The sequence below is a fragment of the Hyla sarda genome, chromosome 4 (assembly GCF_029499605.1).
Source record: "Hyla sarda isolate aHylSar1 chromosome 4, aHylSar1.hap1, whole genome shotgun sequence".
Taxonomy (NCBI): Eukaryota; Metazoa; Chordata; class Amphibia; order Anura; family Hylidae; genus Hyla; species Hyla sarda.
In genome coordinates this window covers 418,516,210-418,522,209 of record NC_079192.1, presented here as the reverse complement: position 1 = coordinate 418,522,209, position 6,000 = coordinate 418,516,210, and positions in this window count along the sequence as shown.

Genomic DNA, 6,000 nt, shown 5'->3' with positions numbered 1-6,000 from the left:
GGTACAGGAGGCCATGTAGTACAGGGAGAGGACGGTACAGGAGGCCATGTAGTACAGGGAGAGGACGGTACAGGAGGACATGTAGTACAGGGAGAGGAGGGTACAGGAGGACATGTAGTACAGGGAGAGGACGGTACAGGAGGCCATGTAGTACAGGGAGAGGACGGTACAGGAGGCCATGTAGTACAGGGAGAGGACGGTACAGGAGGCGATGTAGTACAGAGAGGACGGTACAGGAGGCCATGTAGTACAGGGAGAGGACGGTACAGGAGGACATGTAGTACAGGACGGTACAGGAGGACATGTAGTACAGGGAGAGGACGGTACAGGAGGACATGTAGAACAGGGAGAGGACGGTACAGGAGGACATGTAGAACAGGAAGAGGAGGGTACAGGAGACCATGTAGTACAGGGAGAGGAGGGTACAGGAGGACATGTAGTACAGGGAGAGGAGGATACAGGAGGCCATGTAGTACAGGGAGAGGACGGTACAGGAGGCCATGTAGTACAGGGAGAGGACGGTACAGGAGGCCGTGTAGTACAGGGAGAGGACGGTACAGGAGGCCGTGTAGTACAGAGAGGACGGTACAGGAGGCCGTGTAGTACAGGACGGTACAGGAGGACATGTAGTACAGGGAGAGGACGGTACAGGAGGCCATGTAGTACAGGGAGAGGACGGTACAGGAGGCCATGTAGTACAGGGAGAGGACGGTACAGGAGGCCATGTAGTACAGAGAGGACGGTACAGGAGGACATGTAGTACAGAGAGGACGGTACAGGAGGACATGTAGTACAGAGAGGACGTACAGGAGACCATGTAGAACAGGGAGAGGAGGGTACAGGAGACCATGTAGTACAGGGAGAGGAGGGTACAGGAGACCATGTAGTACAGGGAGAGGAGGGTACAGGAGGCCATGTAGTACAGGGAGAGGAGGGTACAGGAGGCCATGTAGTACAGGGAGAGGAGGGTACAGGAGGCCATGTAGTACAGGAGGACATGTAGTACAGGGAGAGGAGGGTACAGGAGGACATGTAGTACAGGGAGAGGAGGATACAGGAGGACATGTAGTACAGGGAGAGGAGGGTACAGGAGGCCATGTAGTACAGGGAGAGGAGGGTACAGGAGGACATGTAGTACAGGGAGAGGAGGGTACAGGAGGCCATGTAGTACAGGGAGAGGAGGGTACAGGAGGCCATGTAGTACAGGGAGAGGACGGTACAGGAGGCCATGTAGTACAGGGAGAGGACGGTACAGGAGGCCATGTAGTACAGGGAGAGAACGGTACAGGAGGCCATGTGGTACAGGAGGCCATGTAGTACAGAGAGGACGGTACAGGAGGCCGTGTAGTACAGGACGGTACAGGAGGACATGTAGTACAGGGAGAGGACGGTACAGGAGGCCGTGTAGTACAGGAAGGTACAGGAGGACATGTAGTACAGGGAGAGGACGGTACAGGAGGCCATGTAGTACAGGGAGAGGACGGTACAGGAGGCCATGTAGTACAGAGAGGACGGTACAGGAGGACATGTAGTACAGAGAGGACGGTACAGGAGGACATGTAGTACAGAGAGGACGTTACAGGAGGACATGTAGTACAGAGAGGACGGTACAGGAGGCCATGTAGTACAGAGAGGACGGTACAGGAGGCCATGTAGTACAGGGAGAGGACAGTGCAGGAGGACATGTAGTACAGGGAGAGGAGGGTACAGGAGGCCATGTAGTACAGAGAGGACGGTACAGGAGGCCATGTAGTACAGGGAGAGGACGGTACAGGAGGCCATGTAGTACAGGGAGAGGACGGTACAGGAGGACATGTAGTACAGGACGGTACAGGAGGACATATAGTACAGGGAGAGGAGGGTACAGGAGGACATGTAGTACAGGGAGAGGAGGGTACAGGAGGACATGTAGTACAGGGAGAGGAGGGTACAGGAGGCCGTGTAGTACAGAGAGAGGAGGGTACAGGAGGCCGTGTAGTACAGAGAGGACGGTACAGGAGGCCGTGTAGTACAGAGAGGACGGTACAGGAGGCCATGTAGTACAGAGAGGACGGTACAGGAGGCCATGTAGTACAGAGAGGACGGTACAGGAGGCCATGTAGTACAGGGAGAGGAGGGTACAGGAGGCCATGTAGTACAGGGAGAGGAGGGTACAGGAGGCCATGTAGTACAGGGAGAGGAGGGTACAGGAGGCCATGTAGTACAGGGAGAGGAGGGTACAGGAGGACATGTAGTACAGGGAGAGGAGGGTACAGGAGGCCATGTAGTACAGGGAGAGGAGGGTACAGGAGGCCATGTAGTACAGGGAGAGGAGGGTACAGGAGGCCATGTAGTACAGAGAGGACGGTACAGGAGGCCATGTAGTACAGAGAGGACGGTACAGGAGGACATGTAGTACAGGGAGAGGGGACGGTACAGGAGGACATGTAGTACAGGGAGAGGGGACGGTACAGGAGGACATGTAGTACAGGGAGAGGACGGTACAGGAGGACATGTAGTACAGGGAGAGGACGGTACAGGAGGACATGTAGTACAGGGAGAAGACGGTACAGGAGGACATGTAGTACAGGGAGAGGACGGTACAGGAGGACATGTAGTACAGGTAGAGGACGGTACAGGAGGACATGCAGTACAGGTAGAGGACGGTACAGGAGGACATGTAGAACAGGGAGAGGACGGTACAGGAGGCCATGTAGTACAGAGAGGACGGTACAGGAGGCCATGTAGTACAGAAAGGACGGTACAGGAGGACATGTAGTACAGAGAGGACGGTACAGGAGGACATGTAGTACAGTGAGGACGGTACAGGAGGCCGTGTAGTACAGGGAGAGGATGGTACAGGAGGCCGTGTAGTACAGGGAGAGGATGGTACAGGAGGCCGTGTAGTACAGAGAGGACGGTACAGGAGGACGTGTAGTACAGAGAGGACGGTACAGGAGGACATGTAGTACAGAGAGGAGGGTACATGAGGACATGTAGTACAGAGAGGACGGTACAGGAGGACATGTAGTACAGAGAGGACAGTACAGGGAGAGGATGGTACAGGAGGCCATGAAGTACAGGGAGAGGAGGGTACAGGAGGCCATGTAGTACAGGGAGAGGAGGGTACAGGAGGCCATGTAGTACAGGGAGAGGAGGGTACAGGAGGCCATGTAGTACAGGGAGAGGATGGTACAGGAGGCCATGTAGTACAGGGAGAGGAGGGTACAGGAGGCCATGTAGTACAGGGAGAGGAGGGTACAGGAGGCCATGTAGTACAGGGAGAGGAGGGTACAGGAGGCCATGTAGTACAGGGAGAGGAGGGTACAGGAGGCCATGTAGTACAGGGAGAGGAGGGTACAGGAGGACATGTAGTACAGGACATGTAGTACAGGGAGAGGACGGTACAGGAGGCCATGTAGTACAGAGAGGAGGGTACAGGAGGCCATGTAGTACAGGGAGAGGACGGTACAGGAGGACATGTAGTACAGGGAGAGGACGGTACAGGAGGACATGTAGTACAGGGAGAGGAGGGTACAGGAGACCATGTAGTACAGGGAGAGGAGGGTACAGGAGGACATTTAGTACAGGGAGAGGGGACGGTACAGGAGGACATGTAGTACAGGGAGAGGGGACGGTACAGGAGGACATGTAGTACAGGGAGAGGACGGTACAGGAGGACATGTAGTACAGGGAGAGGACGGTACAGGAGGCCATGTAGTACAGGGAGAGGACGGTACAGGAGGCCATGTAGTACAGGGAGAGGACGGTACAGGAGGACATGTAGTACAGGTAGAGGACGGTACAGGAGGACATGTAGTACAGGGAGAGGACGGTACAGGAGGCCATGTAGTACAGAGAGGACGGTACAGGAGGCCATGTAGTACAGAAAGGACGGTACAGGAGGACATGTAGTACAGAGAGGACGGTACAGGAGGACATGTAGTACAGTGAGGACGGTACAGGAGGCCGTGTAGTACAGGGAGAGGACGGTACAGGAGGCCGTGTAGTACAGAGAGGACGGTACAGGAGGACATGTAGTACAGAGAGGACGGTACAGGAGGACATGTAGTACAGAGAGGAGGGTACATGAGGACATGTAGTACAGAGAGGACGGTACATGAGGACATGTAGTACAGAGAGGACGGTACAGGAGGACATGTAGTACAGAGAGGACAGTACAGGGAGAGGACGGTACAGGAGGCCATGTAGTACAGAGAGGACGGTACAGGAGGACATGTAGTACAGGGAGAGGACGGTACAGGAGGACATGTAGTACAGGGAGAGGCCTGTACAGGAGGACATGTAGTACAGGGAGAGGACTGTACAGGAGGACATGTAGTACAGGGAGAGGACTGTACAGGAGGACATGTAGTACAGGGAGAGGACTGTACAGGAGGACATGTAGTACAGGTAGAGGACGGTACAGGAGGACATGTAGTACAGGTAGAGGACGGTACAGGAGGACACGTAGTACAGGGGAGAGGACAGTACAGGAGGACATGTAGTACAGAGAGGACGGTACAGGAGGACATGTAGTACAGAGAGGACGGTACAGGAGGACATGTAGTACAGAGAGGACGGTACAGGAGGACATGTAGTACAGAGAGGACGGTACAGGAGGACATGTAGTACAGAGAGGACAGTACAGGGAGAGGATGGTACAGGAGGCCATGTAGTACAGAGAGGACGGTACAGGAGGACATGTAGTACAGGTAGAGGACGGTACAGGAGGACATGTAGTACAGGGAGAGGCCTGTACAGGAGGACATGTAGTACAGGGAGAGGACTGTACAGGAGGACATGTAGTACAGGTAGAGGACGGTACAGGAGGACACGTAGTACAGGGAGAGGACAGTACAGGAGGACATGTAGTACAGAGAGGACGGTACAGGAGGACATGTAGTACAGAGAGGACGGTACAGGAGGACATGTAGTACAGAGAGGACAGTACAGGGAGAGGATGGTACAGGAGGCCATGTAGTACAGTGAGGACGGTACAGGAGGACATGTAGTACAGGTAGAGGACGGTACAGGAGGACATGTAGTACAGGGAGAGGACGGTACAGGAGGACATGTAGTACAGAAAGGACGGTACAGGAGGCCATGTAGTACAGAGAGGACGGTACAGGAGGCCATGTAGTACAGAGAGGACGGTACAGGAGGACATGTAGTACAGAGAGGACGGTACAGCGTATATAATGCAGGTAGAGGGCAGATCCATGTCCAGACTCCTATTTGTACTGTACACATGTTCTGTATACCATGTACTACTATATGAGGTGAATATTTTTATGATCTAGCGGTTTTCATATGGAATGAATATTCTAATAGGACGGAACATCGCGTTTAGGTGTCACAGGGGCGGGGCCTCTGATTAATAACGAACCATCAAGAACAAAAAATAAAAACCAACTGAGCCGTTTAAGGTTTTGAGCTTTTGTTTTTATTATAAAAATTAACTCTGTTACAGCTCGTCCAGTAATAACAGGTCTTTATACAGTCACTGGTGATTTTTTATACAAAGTCAAGCCAATATTTTACAAAAAAAAAAAAATTTATATATAAAAAAAAAATATATAAAATAAAACAAAAAACCATTGTATGAGCGCGCGGCGCTGACCAAATGTTGGCCAATATAACATAATAAATCCTCCATATGTCCCGATGCAGACCTGTCGCGGCAGCCGCAGCAGAAGACAAAGCAGTGTAAGGGGGCGGGGCATTGAAATGTAGACCCGCCACCTGATGAGAGTCACGCCCCTTTTTGTCCAGGGCTTTGGTCCCTGTAAACCTGACTGGTTCTAAAGACGCAACGATCGCATGACAAGTCCGATAAGACGCCACATGCGCCGTCGTCTACTGCGGCCACGCGGAGATCGCGCACAACCTGAGACGCCTGAAAAAACCCTGTCTTAGTGGTGATTGGACAAAAAAAAAAAACAACAAATAACTGTACGGACAAATTATATCTATATATACACAGGTATAACGGCTTATATAAACAGGAGTACAAAAAAC